This window comes from Camellia sinensis, chromosome 10 (assembly GCF_055761805.1).
Source record: "Camellia sinensis isolate YWXY chromosome 10, ASM5576180v1, whole genome shotgun sequence".
Taxonomy (NCBI): Eukaryota; Viridiplantae; Streptophyta; class Magnoliopsida; order Ericales; family Theaceae; genus Camellia; species Camellia sinensis.
The window spans coordinates 150,718,634-150,736,318 of record NC_138970.1 but is presented as its reverse complement, the minus strand read 5'-3'; the positions used below and the strand labels follow the sequence as shown (position 1 = coordinate 150,736,318).

Sequence of the window (17,685 nt, the reverse complement as noted above, 5' to 3'; positions counted from 1 at the left end):
GGGGGGAAAAAGTTGAGAGTTGAGTAGAAGGTAAAAATAATAATAATAATTATCAGTATCAATTAATACATCATTCAATTATTAAAGATGGTAAATGATCCAACCCCACAAATTTTTTCCACAAAAGCACCTCCGTACTCACTCACTCCATAAAGGTGAATTTTTACCTGTAAAAATTATTCACGGGATGCTTTTAGAGGAGAAATCTGTAAGAATATAACACTGTCCAACATTAAAGATGTGTAAATATTTTTTTTACAAGATTTTAGAATAATTTAGCACTTGGAGCATCAAACAAGCATCCCAAACCCATTTTTTCCCAATTTTAAGCAGCTAGAATTCAAAAACACCACTCCAACAAATATTTTAAATCCCATTTCATTATAGAGAGTGCATTTTACACTTCTTACATTTAGGTTATATTTAAATCATAAATTTAGATATAGATTTGAAAAATAAAAATAAACTGTGAGCTGTAACTATATTTCATGCAAATGATCCCCTTCAATCTAGATTTTGAACTAGAGGACACTGTTTGGGCCCGTAAGGCCCACTGCGGGTCTCATTTCGAATATTCGAACCGTTCACTTTGTCATAAATTTTCTATATTTCATCCACACAAAATACAATAAATCGAGTAAGTTACAACTATCGAATTAACCTAATTTTTTGTGTGAATGAAATACACAAAATATCTGACATAATGAACTCTTAGAATTATCGAAATGGGACTCACGGTAGGCATCACAGGCCTAAACAACACCGTCCAATTTAAAATTTAGATCTAGACTGGTGGAGATCCTCCTCCATATTTCATTCATATTTGACTTATATTTTTTTTTCCTTCTAAATCTTTACTAAGGTTCAACTGTAGGATCCAAAAGTGGTGTTTGAATATCCTATACATGAGAATCTTCAATCTTGACCATTGAAAATTAAAAGAAAAAAACCTGTCACAATGGGTGAATCAAAACTCCCCCTCCCTCCCTCATTCGTTTTGCTTCTCTCTATCCCTCTTTTCAATCTTGACCATTGAAAAACCGATCTTTAATATGAATGACAACATTAAATGACTCGGTACCAAAATAAATAGATTTTATCTGTCATTCGAGTTCATAAACGTGCTTATCTAGCAATGCAAGCTAGATTACTGAAGCGTACACCAACTGTCAGCAGCAGCATTCCTTCTGATGACATCGACCACTTCTGGCTTCAATATCTTTCCCTTGTTAGAAGCATTACAAAGATTATACATAATCTCAAGAGCATAATTTACCTACAAATTGCAATTTAAGTTAATTTAGAAGCATAGATTAATACAATTTCTACACAGTTTGTATAAAATTATGTTCATATCAAGTACCACATAATTTTGACAGTATGTCAATATATTGGCCTGATCATTAAGTGCAGTTTCATTAAATATTTAGGACAAGAGAATTGGACAAGTAACAACAAAATGATTATAATTTTTTTTCAACATGTATAAGTGATTTTCTGATCACACTGTCCGTTTAGTAATTAGCTAGAGAGCACGGGCAAAATAGATGGCTTCAGCTAACCTGTAACAGAAAGAGAAGGCTCTGGCGGTGGTTCTTCCACCTGGGGCCACTCCGACGATCAAGTCAGTATATCTCTCAAAGATAATCAAGCGCTAAATTCACAGCTCAAAGCATAAATTGCGTACCTTAGACCCACGGGGGTGTCTCTCTTTTATAGTTAACTCAATCCTAGTCCCACTAGAAGCCTGACTTCTATGGACTCCAATTTAGTACTTACTTTGGACTCCTCAAGAGATAAAGATAAACTCCCTAAGAGCTTTATCCTCATCTTGACTAAGTCTCCTCTTCATTCTAGGACTCTTGTCCCTTATCCGTTTATCTTGGATTCCGATATCTTTGGAGATAACCTCGGCAACGCCGAGATAGCCTCGGCATAATGACCAGGACACGTGGCACCTAGGCTGACACATCGGCGTCACCTTGCCATGTGTTGGTACTCAGAAAATATATCCCCACAACTGCCCCTAGGTTCTATTACCTCGGCATTTTGAGGTGATGGAACCTATATTACTTCCTCCTGTACATCGGCTCAAGAACTCCTCAGCCGAGATCATTCATTTCAGGCCGACATGTTTTCTTCAGAGAACAAGAATTCCAGTGAACTCTTTCACGTGTGTTAGTTGTCATGTATCATTTACTCAACCGTTTCATTCACGCGTCTCCACCTCATTGGACCGTGCCCATGACGCGCTTGCAAGCCGTCTTGCGTCTGTGGGCGCCGTCTGACGTATGCGTTGTTCCAGGCGCATTTAATGCTCCATTTTGCCGCCATTTCAAATTTTTGACAAAAGCTTTCCCCCTTTCTTTATTTTTTCACTTTTGCATTCGATTTCTCTTCGCTTTTTCTCTCTCTAGCTCTTGAATACATCATTGTTCCAGTCCCAAGTTCTGCAATTGTCTTCATTCGTCTTTCTGGTGAAGCTTTCGCTACTCTGTTACTCCTGTAACCATCGTTTGACTTCGGCGAACCTTATTCTGGCCTTACTTCTTCTGGTAAGCTACTGTTCCTTTCGTTTTCAATTTTGTTGATATTCTTCATTACTTGTTGCCATTATTGTTTCAAATCTTGCAAATCACATATCTGAACATATTTATTCAAATGGTTTTGATCTTGCCCATATCTTGAATACATACTGTTCACCACTTTGTTGCTTTCTTGTTACTGTTCTTGACCATTTATTTCTCGTATTCTTTATGCTCTTGATATCCCATCCCTGTTCTTGATTTTAAAGCACGTCTTTGCCTTTTTGTCTTCCAAATCCGTGCCTTGAACCCTTACTTTCATAGATCTAGGTTTGGGATTTGTTGTGCAGAATCCATAATTTAGGAAAAAACTGGAACTAGTACTTTACCTAGGTTTTTGCCGAGGTCCCATCAATAAAAAACATCTTCTTTCTGAATTTCAACCCTTCTAATTCAAGCTGGTATCATGGGTATGTGGAGACATAGGGTAGACACCCCGACTATACTTGAGTACTTTAGGCAAGAGTTCTCCATTCCTGCCGATGTCCATCTGAGGCTGGCTGGAGATGATGACTCCATCATGCCCACAGATGATTCAATGCCCTTTCCCATTGTGGCTTTCACTGAGTGCGGACTCCGGCTTTCACTCAACATCCTTTTTCGCGAAATTCTTCACTACTATAAGTTGAACCCCACGCAACTGGCCATTAACTCTTATCAAGTGATCCATGGTGTCATTGCCTTAGCTAAACAGGAAAATGCTAGGATCACCCTAGCCGATATCCAGTACTGCTATACCATGTGTGCCCTAAATTTGAAAGAAAAATGCTATATTTATTACCTTAAGCTGAGGTCTACAGAATTCAAAATCGTAACCGACCTCCCAGACTCCAACAAGGGGGCTGGAGATGACTATTTCATTACCTCGGGAAATTGGGAGTTTGCTCCAGACGAGGACATCCATCTCTACCCTCTTCCTCGATCAATTTTAGAGGGCAAGGGTAGGAGCCCAGTATTCAGCTTTGCCTGTTTTCTTTCAAAGTCTTAAATACTTTGTCTATTTCTGACGTCTGTTCTTCTTGCAGCTGTTCGTAAGTCACCGAAAAATTTTCACCAATCCTTTGTTCCCAGCAAGGATTTGAAGAAACTTCTGGACTTGCCAGTCCATAAAAGGAAAGCGCATGTGCTTCTCAATTTTATTCCAACATATAAGTCAACTTTGCCCGACGTTCCCAAAAGGAAGAAGAAAAGCCTTTCTCCACCCTCTGCTACAACTCCATTGACTGCATCCACATCACGAACAGATCAAGGATCAACATCCGATCTAGCTGATCAGCCATCAACTTCGGCTCCATACCTGGTCCCAATATCCGAACGAAAACGTCGGCGACGACTTGTCCTTACTGCCGAGATAGGCCGCCCAAAACCAGTTGCAAAATACCTTTTAGCCAGCCTCCCTTCTGATGTTGAAACTCAGCCAACACAAACCATGCCCCCACCGAAGCCAAAAAGAGTTAAAAAGGCTCAACCAAAGGCTGAAGTAACTCAGGTTGAATCTGAGGATACTTTACCTATTTCCAAGCTGGCTGAGAGTGATAAATCTCAACCCTCTACTGGGAAGAGGCGCTCTGAAACCCAGCCATCAGAATCTCAAAAATCAAAGAAGCCGAGGTCATCCTCTGCAACGACCTCGGGGTCCAAAATACCAGACGTCCCCTGGGCGCCTGAAATTACTCTAGAAGATAAGCCTGTTATGGCTAGTGACAGCGCTGATGACATCAATGTCGGCGTCGCCCTCAGTACTGCTCTACTTCTTCCAGGCGATACACGAATGCCAAGATGAGCGAGTATGAGAACTATGCTTTCATGCTTCAACGTTCTATTCAAGTAAGTGTCTTCACTTGGTAACTTGTCTTTCTTTCTCCTTTTCATACTTGTAAAATTTTTCAAATAACTTTTGCCTTGTGTTTTTTCAGGCTATTCAGCATGCCCATTCTCTCTCCATGCAAGCCTTTGAAAATTGGGAGAAATTGGTTGACATAAAGAGGGAGTTTTCTGCCCTTCAAAAGGCCAATAAAAACCTTCAATCAAAAATGAAGAAGTTGGAGGATCAGGCTGAGGCTGTTATCAAAGCCCAGACTGAGGCCGAAGAGAAGGCCGATTCTGCCAAGGCCATAAGGAAGGTTGCTGAATCCCAGAGAAAAGAGGCCGAGGAGAAAATGGCCCAGGCCGAAAAGGAGCTTCAGGAGGCCCTGGCCACCAAAGACGCCGAAATCAAAGAAGCTGATGAAAAGGTGTACACTCAAGGCATGGCCGACGTTACTGAGGCTTATGAACTTCAAGTGAAGCAGGCATGCAACAAGGGTTTCACCCTTGGTTGGATGTCTCTTCTGAAAAAACTCAATGTCCCTAATAATTCGCCTATGAGAAATGTCGATGATATCCCTCTTCCATTCCCTCCACCTCCTCCTCCAGCTCAGTCCGATGGAGATTCAGAATCTGAAGATGAGGAAGAGGATGATGCCTTGGTGAGAAAAGCAAAGGAGGCTACTGCGTCCAAGTCCCCTCCTCAAAATGAGCAAGTCCTAGACTTAACTCAAGACGAGGAGCTTGAGGAGGTTCCCAAGGATATGATTCCTCCAAAGGAATCATCGGATTCACTTCTTGCTGATAAGAGTATTGATGAGACCCTTGCCCAAATTGATGCCGAGATCGCGGCGGAGAAGGCGGCCGAGGTATCTTCTCAGTAGTCCTCTGACGTCCAAACCCAGCCTGCTGCCGATGTTGGGGAATCTTAGTTTTGATGTCGTGTCTTTTCTTTTCTTGTCTTTTGTACTCTTATACTTCTTTGTTTCTTTAGACGATGTAAGTTTTGCATATGGCTGATGTGCCTTTTTGTGAATGCTAACTTAACTTTCTTTTTCTGAATGCTTGTATCTTTGTCTTCTTCTAACTGCTCTTGCATGATTCTATACTTAGAATATTTTGCATGTCTTATGTACTCTTCCTTCTTTGTGCGATCTTCTCGGGGTGACACACCTCGGTTATACCACCTGACGATTTACCTCGGCAAGTACTTGTCCTATAAATTGCTTACAAATTTCAATAAGGATTAACATATACTGTTTTAATTTCTATTTTGTAAACTTTTCTTAAGTTATAACAAGTGCCAAACAATGATTTTGGTTTAGCTTCAATTTGTAAATTGCTACAAATTTCAACAAGCGTTAAGCATTACTTTGGTTTAACTTCAACTTGTAAACTGCTAAAAATTTCAACAAATGAAGATAAACAATAATCTCGGCTTAACTTCAACTTGTAAATTGCTACAAATTTCAACAAGCGTTAAGCATTACTTCGGTTTAACTTCAACTTGTAAATTGCTACAAATTTCAACAAGTGAAGATAAACAATAATCTCGGCTTAACTTCAACTTGTAAATTGCTACAAATTTCAACAAGCGTTAAGCATTACTTCGGTTTAACTTCAACTTATAAATTGCTATAAATTTTAACAAGTGAAGATAAACAATAATCTCGGCTTAATTTCAACTTGTAAATTGCTACAAATTTCAACAAGTGAAGGTAAACAATAATCTCGGTTTAACTTCAACTTGTAAATTGCTACAAATTTCAACAAGTGAAGGTAAACAATAATCTCGGCTTAACTTCAACTTGTAAATTGCTACAAATTTCAACAAGTGAAGATAAATAATTATATCGGCTTAACTTTAACTTGTAAATTGCTATAAATTTCAACAAGTGTTAAACATTTTTGTCTTCTCTCTGCCCCCAATGTGAATCTAAGTTCTACTTGGGTTCTCATTATTCAGAAACAACATTATGCATCTTTTATAAATTCACAAGTCTTGGAGAATTCTGCTAAGATTTTATTGATGACGTCGGCAAAAAATAACAAGGAACATCTAATGATAGAAAAATTTTAAATTACAAGTGTTCCAGGGTCTTGGCAATGCTTTGCCCTCATTATCTTCAAGCCGATATGCTCTATTACCCAATACCGAAGCAATTCTGTAGGGTCCTTCCCAGTTTGGGCCAAACTTGCCCTCTCTAGGATCCTTCTTGTTGCCAACAACTTTTCTTAGGACTAGGTCACCGACCTGAAAATCCCTTTGATTGACCTTCTTATTGTAAGCTCTAGCAAGCTGCTGCTGGTATGTTGCGAGCTGAATTACAGCTTTCTCCCTTCTTTCTTCTAAGAGATTCAAATCTCGGGCTAGGAGTATATCATTAGTCCCATTCTCTACTCCCTGGGTTCTGATCCCTAGGATGCCGATCTCTAGTGGGATGTCTGCTTCTGTGCCATAAGCCATGGCAAAGGGAGTTTCCCCTGTTGATCTTCTCGGTGTAGTCCGATATGCCCAGAGTATATTGGGCAACTCGTCTACCACTTTCCTTTTGCTTCCTGTAGTCTTCTTTATCCCATCCAAAATTATTTTGTTGGATGCTTCTGCTTGCCCATTGCTTTGGGGAAAACTTGGTGTTGAAAAGTAATTCTTTATCTTGAATTTCGCACAGAAGTTCTTGATGAGTTTGCTGTCAAACTGCGTTCCGTTGTCGGCAACTATTGCTCTTGGAATGCCAAATTTGGTGATGATGTTTCTCCATATGAAGTTCTTGACGTCCACATCTCGAATTTTGGCAAGAGGTTCTGCTTCTATCTACTTCGTGAAGTAATCTGTTGCTACCAGGAAGCACTTCCTTTGCCCAATTGCTTGGGGCAACTGCCCAACGAGATCCATGCCCCATTGGGCAAATGGCCATGGACTGGATACAGGGTTCAGGTCAGCAGCTGGCTAGTGTATCAAAGGTGCGAAACTTTGGCGTTGTTCATACTTCTTCATGTAGGCTTCTGCATCTTTTTGCATGTAGGGCCACCAATACCCCTAGGTAATGGCCCTGTGAGCTAGTGATCTGCCCCCAGCGTGGCTTCCACAAATCCCTTCATGAATTTCATATAGAAAATCTTCAACCTACAAAGGGTGTACGCATCTTAAAAAGGGTCCAGTGAAGGACCTTCTGTAGAGATGTCCGTCCGCTGTCAGATTGAATCTTGCCGACATCAATCTGACCTTGTGTGCTTCCTTATGGTCTTTTGACAGCTTTCCTTCTTTTAGGAATGCAACAATTGCATCCATCCAGCTTGGTCCCAAGTCCACACACATTGTTTCTTGTTCTGTGATCGGTGGTTCTATGCTCGGGCCTGACAAATAGTCAATCATTATTGTCCTTGTTTTTCCAGTTTGTATTGAACTTGCCAAGTTGGCCAATGCATCGGCGTGGCTATTGTCATCTCGGCTAACTTGAAGAAGTCGGCAGTTGCGAAACAAGGCTGCCTGCCTGATGACTTCCTTTGCGTATGCCGACATTTTCTCATCTCAGGTTGCAAACTCTCCTGTTGTCTGATTCACAATAAGTTGTGAATCACAAAAAATTATTACCTCATCTGCTTCTACTACCACTGCTAGCTTTAGTCCTGCAATCAATGCTTCGTATTCTGCCTCATTGTTTGAGGCCTTGAACCTTAATCGAATGGACTGTTCCAATATCTCCCCATCAGGAGATATTAACACTACTCCTGCCCCCGCTCCTTGCCGGTTTGAGCTCCCATCGACAAACAGGCGAAAGGAGTCGCCGATGTAAATGCTGCAGGGTCTGAGTTTTTCCTTTCTTTGTTCTTTTGCCTTTTGCTGGGCTTCTCCTTGTTTGCTTGGACATCGTTCATCTTGGCTCAACGGAGCCCGATGTTCGATGGATTCTGGCGTGAATTCGGCCACGAAGTCGGCCAAAACTTGGCCCTTAATTGCTGTTCTCGGCCTGAACTCCAGGTCGTACTAGCCCAAGGCCACTGCCTATCTTGCTATTCTTCCAGTTAAGTCTCCTTGTTGTAACAAGGACTTCAGTGGGTGCTCTGTTAGCACTATAATCTTGTGCGCTCGAAAGTAATGGTTCAGCTTCTTTGAAGCCATTACTAAGGCCAGCATTAATTTTTCTAGTGGTAAGTACCTTGTTTCTGCATCGGGCAAGGTTTTGCTTACATAATAAATAGCCTTTTGCTCCCCTTTTTTCTCTCGGATTAGCATTGCACTTACTGCGTGTTCTGAAACTGCTAAATACAAAGACAGTTCTTCCCCAGGTTCAGGTGTTGAGAGGACTAGAGCCGTGGTCAAATATTTCTTTAGGTCGGCCAAAGCGGCCTCACATTCCTCAGTCCATAGGAAGTCCGTGGCCTTCTTCACCAGGTTGAAGAAAGGTTTACATTTGTCTGAGCTTCGGCTTATGAACCTGTTTAGGGCCGCGGCCCTTCCAGTAAGCATCTGAACCTGTTTTGCCGACGTCGGGCTTTTCAACTCTAGGATGGCCTTGATTTGATCTGGGCTAGCCTCAATGCCCTTTCTTGTTACCAGGTACCCAAAAAACTTACCTGATCCAACTCCAAATGCGCACTTCGATGCGTTTAGTCGGAGCCGGTATGTTTTGAGTATATTAAAGACCACTTTTAGGTCGGCAAGATGACCCTTAGGTTCCTTGGTCTTCACGACCATGTCATCGATGTAGACCTCCACTGTTTGGCCAATCAGGTGTTTGAAAATCTTGGTTACCAACCTTTGGTAAGTTGCTCCTGTGTTTTTCAACCCAAAAGACATTACCTTGTAACAATACAACCCTTTCGGGGTGATAAACGCTGTCTTCTCCTCATCTGGAGGGTACATGGCTATCTGGTGGTATCCCCTGTAAGTATCCAGGAAGCTCATCCTTCCATGTCCAGATGTGGCGTCTACCAACTGGTCAATCTTGGATAGGGAAAAGCTATCTTTGGGACAAGCTTTGTTCAGGCTTGTAAAATCTACGCAGACCCTCCATTTACTGTTCTTTTTCTTTACTACCACAGTGTTTGATAGCCATGTCGGATAATTGACTTCTCTGATGGCCCTGGCCTCCAGAAGTCTGTCTACTTCCTCATCCACTGCTTCGACGTGCATCAATATCGGTCTTCTGGCTCGTTGTATTACTGGTTTGGCTGTCCTGTCAATGTTCAATTTGTGGCATGTGACCTCGGGGTCAATGCCAGGCATTTCATAAGGCGTCCAAGCGAACACCTCTATGTTTGCTTTTAGAAAAGTTTCCAGTTCTCTTTCTTCTTCTTCGGCTAAGCCCGAGCCGACAAGAAAGAAGCGTTCTTCATCATTCTCCTGGACGAGGACTTTCTTCAGTGCTTCTTCACTCTTCGTGGCTGGCTCCTTGCCGACATCCTCTAGGACCTTCATGTCCTCGTCTTCAATCTCTGCCTTCTCCGGTTCTCGAATGTTGCAGGTGGATTTCATTGCTGCCATGGAGCAATTCTTTGCCTGTAGTTGATCTCCTCTGACTTCTTCAATCCCATGCTCTGTTGGGAACCATAGTAGTTGATGCAACGTTGAGAGAACTGCCCTCATTGCATGCAACCATGGCTTCCCAAGATGATGTTGTAGGGCGAGGGCGTATCAATCACCATGAATTCTGTCTTGATCTTCTTAGTGCCGGCTTGTACTTCCAAGCTTGTTGCGCCTAGTCGCCACGTCGGCGTTCCATTGAAGCCAACCATCGGGCCATTGGACTGTTCCAAGTCATCAGGATGAAGGCCCAGCTCCTTGTAGCATCTAACATACATGATGTCGCAAGAGCTGCCTTGATCAATCAGGATGCGTTTCACTTGGCACTCCCCAACCTGGAGGGATACTACCAAGGCATCATCATGTGGATGTTGGACCATCTCTAGGTCGGCTTCAGTAAAGGCTATCGTCGGTCCCTGGCGTTCTTCAGGCCGAGGTCTTTTATGTCCAACCTGGTTTACGTGCTGTAGGTGTTTTACCTTCTGGGTCTCCCCTCGTATGTCGTTTTCGTTCACCTTTGAGTGAATTACATTAACCACCCGTGGTCCTCCTGCCTGTGGTTGCTGTGCTAGGGAAGGTGGAGCTGCTGGTGCTTGAGGCAATCTTGCCTGTTCTTCCCTTGTCCTAGCCTCATCGACAAGGTCCCTCAGATGGCCTTGCCTCACCAAGTCTTCTAAGTGTGCTTTTAGGGCTCTACAACCCTGAATTTGGTGCCCTTCTTCATTGTGGTAAGCACAACGGCTACCGACGTTTCTTCCCATAAATTCCCCTGGTGCTTTTGTCGGTGCTCTGAAATAGGGTTGGTTTCGTATTTGATCTAGGAGTTTGTGGACCGGGATTCGGAACACAGTCGTCACTGCCTGTTTAGCCCTCAATTCTGTTTCTTGTTTGATCGATCCATTGTTACCTCGGCTTCGCTTCAGCGAGCCGTTTCCTTTCTCCTGCTTTGTCTCTTTGTTTCCCGACGTATCCTCCTCGGCTCTGGCGTACTTCTCGATTCTCGCCATGAGTTCTTCTATGCTTTTTGGCAATGTCTTTGCCAAAGACTTCCGTAGTGGGCAATCATCTTTCAGGCCGTTCTTGAAAGATACCCACCTCTTGGTTGCATTCGGGTATTCGATTGAACACCTCGTAGTACCTTTTTGCGTAGGCTCTAAGGCCTTCATCCTTGGTGATTTTTAAAGTCATCAGTGCGTCGACCCTTAAGGGCTATAGTTTGTTCGTCACAAACCTGGCCACAAACATCTCAGCCAGGCCTTCCCAAGTCTTTACGTTTCCCTTCGGTAGTTTATGGAACCAATCTGATGCAATCTCCCCGAAGGATGAAGGGAATACTTTGCAAAGCAACGGCTCATTCCCTCTATATAATGCCATTGAATTTAGGTATAGTCCAACGTGAAAGTTGGGATCTGACTTACCATCATATATTTGGAACCTCGGCATACTGAATCTCTTTGGTGCTTCAAATTTGTCCAGTTCCACAGAGAATGGTGTCCTTGGCTTAACCGGGGAAGTTACCTCGGCTTCAGCATTCTGTTGCTTCCTCTTGAGGTAATCTCTCAAGTCTTCTTTACTCCTCCCTAGAGCTCGGCTATCTTTGGACTTCAATCTTTTCGGCACACTATTTTCGGCCTCGTGGTGGGCCCGTTTTGATCTTTCTCCATGGGTTGTGTCAAAGCAGAGCGCCTGCCCTTGAACATGCCGATATTCTTTGGGCTCTGGGTCCTTTGTGTGATACGTCCTTCGGGACTCCTTTCGTCTCGGCTTCTCTCGTCCGACTTCCCTGGAAGGTCGGTGAGAGTGCCTTCCACTCCTGGTGTGCTGAAGGGCTTCAGGGATTGTTTTCCTTCCTCCCTTCTGGGTATTAGTTGCTGGAATCGGCGTGTTCTGCAGCGAGTACGGTGGCTGCATGACATTGTTTTGCATCATGAAGTTGACGACCGACTGCAGGTCTGCCAACTTGTTTGCCAATTCTTTTACTTCTTCATCCCTCCGCAAGCACCTATCCCTCCATACCTGGAGGTTATCTTCGTTATAGTACTTGCTTTGGTCTGTCTTCTTCGAAGTGTCGCCCTCCTGGCCGACGTCTTTCTCTCCGTGGCCCTGGTCATGAGTTTCTGCATTGTGGTTGTCTCCTTCGATATCAAGGTCGATTGGTCTGCTACTCCCAGCAGGAGTGTCGTCCCCAATCTTTTCCTTCTGTCCGTTACTGGCCATCTATTCTTCTAATTTCCCACAGACGGCGCCAAATTGTGTGAGTGATTTTCTGATCATACTGCCCGTTTAATAATCAGCTAGAGAGCACTGGCAGAATAGATGGCTTCAGCTAACCTGTAACAGAAAGAGAAGGCTCTGGCGGTGGTTCTTCCACCCGGGGGCACTCCGACGATCAAGTCAGTATATCTCTCAAAGATAATCAAGTGCTAAACTCACTGCTCAAAGCATAAATTGCGTACCTTAGACCCACGGGGGTGCCTTTCTTTTATAGTTAACTCAATCCTAGTCCCACTAGAAGCCTGACTTCTATGGACTCCAATTCAGTACTTACTTTGGACTTCTCAAGAAATAAAGATAAACTCCCTAAGAGCTTTATCATCATCTTGACTAAGTCTCCTCTTCATTCTAGGCTCTTGTCCCTTATCCGTTTATCTCGGATTCCGATATCTTCGGAGATAACCTCGGCAACGCCGAGATAACCTCGGCATAATGACCAGGACACGTGGCACCTCGGCTGACACATTGGCGTCACCTTAGCACGTGTTGGTACTCAGAAAATATATCCCCACACAACATATTAAAATATTAAAACTATAATGCACACCATAGGCATGAACAATAAAAATATACAAACTTAAAGCAAATAATTTAATTTTCCTTCAAATTATGGAGTCATGTTGGTTGAACATCTAATTCAATATGTGCAGAAGCAGTGACAATTGAAATGACGCATTCAGCTTTTTTTTTTTTAAAAAAATGAATAAGTTTTTCTGTTACAGTGTTTCTAACAGGACTTGATAAAAATTGAATGATAAGAGGAATCCCACCACACTGAGCGACAGCAGCAGCATTTGTTGGATCTGCAGAGGGAATTCAATAAGTTAGGCACGGTTATGTGCACTCGAACCTAGTAGTATTCATTACTTTGAAAGAAATTAATGAATATTTGTTCGCAAGAAAATTCGCATATAACAAAGAAGTTTTTAGCAAAAGGTTTAGATCTTTGGGCTACCATTACAAGATTTGCAGATCCCTCCAACACCAAATTTCACAATCTTCTCATTTGGTTCCATTATGCAGTCTAGGAAAAGTTCCAAGATGTTGAACTGTTTAAAATCACAAATAGAAGTTATTATGTGATAATATCAGGAAATAAATTACAAGCAGTTCACCATTCATTTAAAGACTCTGAACCTAGCGTACGAAGGTATAATTGAAAGGATATTACGTGAAATTTGAGAAATTAGCAATGATCTTCTCTTTTGATTCTGCAAACACAAGTATCAATCCGTTATGTTTAATGGTAATAGTTGGGAATGAAATTGGAAAACACTATAATTGACTTCATTCACTTGAAAATTCAACCACGAATTACTTATTCATGGAATTTTCTCTACCAAAACAGATCCAGTACATTTTGTCTATCATATTATTTGAAATGAGCTATGTAATACTCTCATATATATAGTATTACTCAGAAAAAAAGTATAAAGCAGGATTAGAAAATCCAGAAATTCTTTTCACCCTGGGTAATGGGTTCAAAAGCACGCATGTGTTGATGACTTCTATTTTTTCATTCCACCAATTAGGAATCAGAATCTCAGTTAAACTACAAGTTAACATGTCTTTCTATAATATCTCAACCCGTGTTAATTTCTATAATATCTCAACCCGTGTTAATTTTGGTTTAACTCATCCTAACCATCTTAATCAATTTTTTCTCATTTTACTTCAATAGGTGCTACCTCTACCATCTAATGAACTCGTTCATTCTAACTCTTATCTTTTCCAATTTACCACATATCCACCTTAGTAATCAAACTACCCTCTTATAGTATTAAAATTAAAAGATGTTCCATTTTGTTTATAAATGGACTCCTAACTTTCAGAGCCTTTACTGTGCTTGGGAAGAGGGAGCTGGACTTAAAACTTGCCACTAATGCTGCGTTTGTTTGTTTGGGTGGAAAATATTTTTTAATGAAAAAGATTTTCAACGAAAAATATTTTTTTATATTTGGTGGCGGTGAGATGAAGGTGGAGGTGGTGGTGTGACGGCGCCAGTGATGGCAACAATGATGGTGGTGGTGTGGTGGTGGAGGTAAGAATGGCAGTGATAGTGTGGTGTGGTGACATTGGTAGGATTTTAATTTAGAAAATGTTTTTTACTTTTTAAAAGGAAAAATATTTTATGTCTAAATAAGTATGTTTTCCATTGATCATGAAAAATATTTTTCATTGACTTTTATTTTCCATTATATCAAGTGCCTTCTGCCCATATAAATGGAGTGTAAATCTACAGATAGTAAATAGCAAACTTATCAACTCTTCATTGTTCAAGAAATAAAAAGCTAATTTCAAGATTCCTAATTAAGTAAAAATTTTCAAAAAGAGGATGCAGATGAAAAAAATCACCAAAAAGACAATGTTGAAACAGAGCATACCTTCACTAGTTGCATTCTGAAACTGAGACACTAATTCCTGGAACCAAAAGCTGAAATTTAATTAACACCACTTACATAAAATAGACACCAGTCATCAAGGTTCTGAAAAGCGGTTGCGGTCGCCGTAACGGTGGCGGTGGCGCGGTTGCGGTTGCAGGGTGTAAAGACCGTAGTGTAACGGTTGCGGTAACCGGAACCGTGAATTTTTTTATTTTTCGCACAATTTGAAAAAAACTTACCGATACACAAAATTTTTTTCCTTGATCATATTTATTGGGTTTTAAAATAAATATTGATCAATTTTTATAAATTTTTAAGTTTGATTCAACATATTTCATATTTTTAAATCACTATAAACTGAGTTTTTTACATTTTATTTTAATAATTAATGACTTTATATTTTACAAAAAATAATCACTAACTATTATATATAAGATAAACAATGACAAAAGTAAGAGAATAAATAAAAGTCTAAATATATATATATATATATATATATTAATCAAGCCAAATAGATAATGACCACATTTATTATTATTATTATTATTTTCAAACAATATATAAATAGACACAAACAAACAAAATGTTTGAGTGATAATAGCTGAATAGAATAGCATAGGTCTTACAACTTCAACAAATCAATAACATGTTCTTCATCTTCCCTATTCTCTCTCTCTATCTCTTGTTCCTCCATCTTCCCTCTTCTCTCTCTATCTCTCTTCCCCCATTTTCAACTTTTTTTTTTTTTTTTTTTTGTATTTTTTTGTGTTTTTTTGAAAGAAGCAATTCGGAACCGTTACGTAACGGTGCGTAACAGGCCGTTACGGCGCCGTTACGACCGCTATAGCAGCCGCTATGGCCGATACACCTGTGAATCTCAATCACACTGCAAAAGCGGTCGTAACGGGTAACGGTAACTACCACAACCGTTACGTAACGGCGTTACGTAACGGTTGCGGCCGCTTTTTAAAACCTTGCCAGTCTTACTTTCAACCAATTTCTAAACTGTTTTGTTTCTGCAATAAAATCTGAGTTTTTAATTCAAAATTTTTTTTTTTGGGGGGGGGGGGGGGGGGGTTTTGGGGTTGGGGGTGTTAGATTTGAAGAAACAACATTCAAATAATTGGCTTTTGGGCAAATAGTGAAAATTAGTGGCCAGCAATACAGACAAAAGGAGAGACATTTGTAATGGACCTGCTGATAATGAAGCCTTGGAGTTCCATATTTTCCAGTACGCTCTTCTTGCCTCTTTTGGTGAACATAGAAGAGACTATTTAACATTGAAATCACAACAAATAATGCCTTCGTTTACCACAGTTCTGCAACAATCATTGAAAACTAGTTTAGAATTAAGTTTGAGAGGAAGACGTAACGTTTCCACCTAGGAAAAATTCAATACAACCGTGATATCAGGTCATCATGCATACATACGTGGTATCACTAACTAATACTATGTATAAATCCCAATCACACGTTGATCAAATGGAAGTCCATGAAAGTTATGAAAATAACATGGGTGGATTTAAAATGTGGATTCATTCAACATGTTATGGTATTACCATTGCATTCAAGTTGTACTCATTCCGAGGTGACATTAATGATTTTCTAAAATGTTTTTTAAAACAATAAAAAACTAATTTGATAAAAATAAATATTAAAAAATATATTTTAAATTTTTAAAAATTATTTTCGCCTTTAAAAAAATAAAATTATATAAAAATATTAAACAATTTTTAGTTTTTCAAGAAATTAATTTTTCATTTGAAAAAAAAAAAAAAACAACTCTAAAACAAGTTTATGAAAACCAAACATATTTTGAAAACCGTATTTGCCGAGTGGGCATTGGGTAACCCCGTAAACCAGTGGGAAGTGGGTGGATTTGGGCCTGGATTTCAAACCCAACACTACAGGAAAAGATGGCTATTGCAACGCTTCTTTTATGGCGTTTATGAAAAACGCCATTATAGATTATTTAAATACAACGTTTTTAAAAACGTTGTATCAGATCTCAGTAAAACGGCACCGTTTGGGTCAACTTGTGAACACCGTTCAATGCTCCGTCCCTTTCAAAGCGTCTCTCCGTCAGTCTCACTCTTGTCTCCCTCTCAATCTCACTTTCTAAACTCTCTCAGTCTCACTTTCTAAACTCAGATTCTCTCTCGCTCAGAAACCCTTTCGATTTGAAGCTCAAAAACTCCCCACTCTCACTGATTTGAAACGCTCGATTTCAACCAATCTTTCTCGCTTGATTTCAAACACTTTCTCTCGCTCGATTTCAAACAGTCTCGATCTATTTCAGATTTGTCGATTTCAGAACCTGTCGCAGATTTGAAGCTCTCCAGATCTCGCTCAATCGGTCTCTTTTTTTTGTTGCAGAACTCAAATCTGTAAGTTTTTGTTATATATGCATTTTGTTTGTATGAACTCAGATCTCTGATTTGTCATTGTTTTGAGTTCATTTTTTTGGATTCATTGTTTTGGATTTGGTGGATGTATCTCACCTCTCTCTCACGCACACACATCAAGCTATTAATGTTTCGTTTACATTTCTCACAACGGAAATAATAACAGTTTGATTTTTAATTTTTATTATTAGAGGGAGAAAAGACCTACATTAAGATAAAGGAAGACTACATATGAAATATTATTGAAATATTCAATAATATTGAAATATTATTGAATATTTGATGTAACAAACAGAGTTAATTATTGAATATTATTGAAATATTCAATTTGATTTTTAATTTTTAGTTTGATGTAACAAACAGAGTAATTAATTGAAATTTTCTTCTAGATATTTGAAGCCTACCTTTCCCTCCTTTAAGTCTTTAGAAATTGGTGGAAACTGGGTGGGGAAAGGTTCCTCTTGTTATATGCTTATCAGTACCCCTCAGTGCTCAGCATCATCAAATTATTGAAATATGCTTCTAGTTATGTTTTCATTTTCCTATTTTTTGTTTTCGCTTTCTAGAAAACACAAAAACAGAGGGGATTCTTCGTTTTGGACTTTGGTTTTGTGTTCTCGAAAACAGTAACAAATGAAAGTTCGAAAATACCCATCATTTGTTTTAGTTTTTATTTTTTTATCTTTCTTAATATGTAGAGGTTG

At 40.1% G+C, this 17,685-nt stretch overlaps 1 pseudogene; it reads right to left on the bottom strand.

Moving 5' to 3' along the window:
- Nucleotides 1–1,103: 1,103 nt before the first annotated feature.
- On the bottom strand, nucleotides 1,104–15,857 carry LOC114315610 (uncharacterized; annotated as a pseudogene).
- Nucleotides 15,858–17,685: the final 1,828 nt, after the last annotated feature.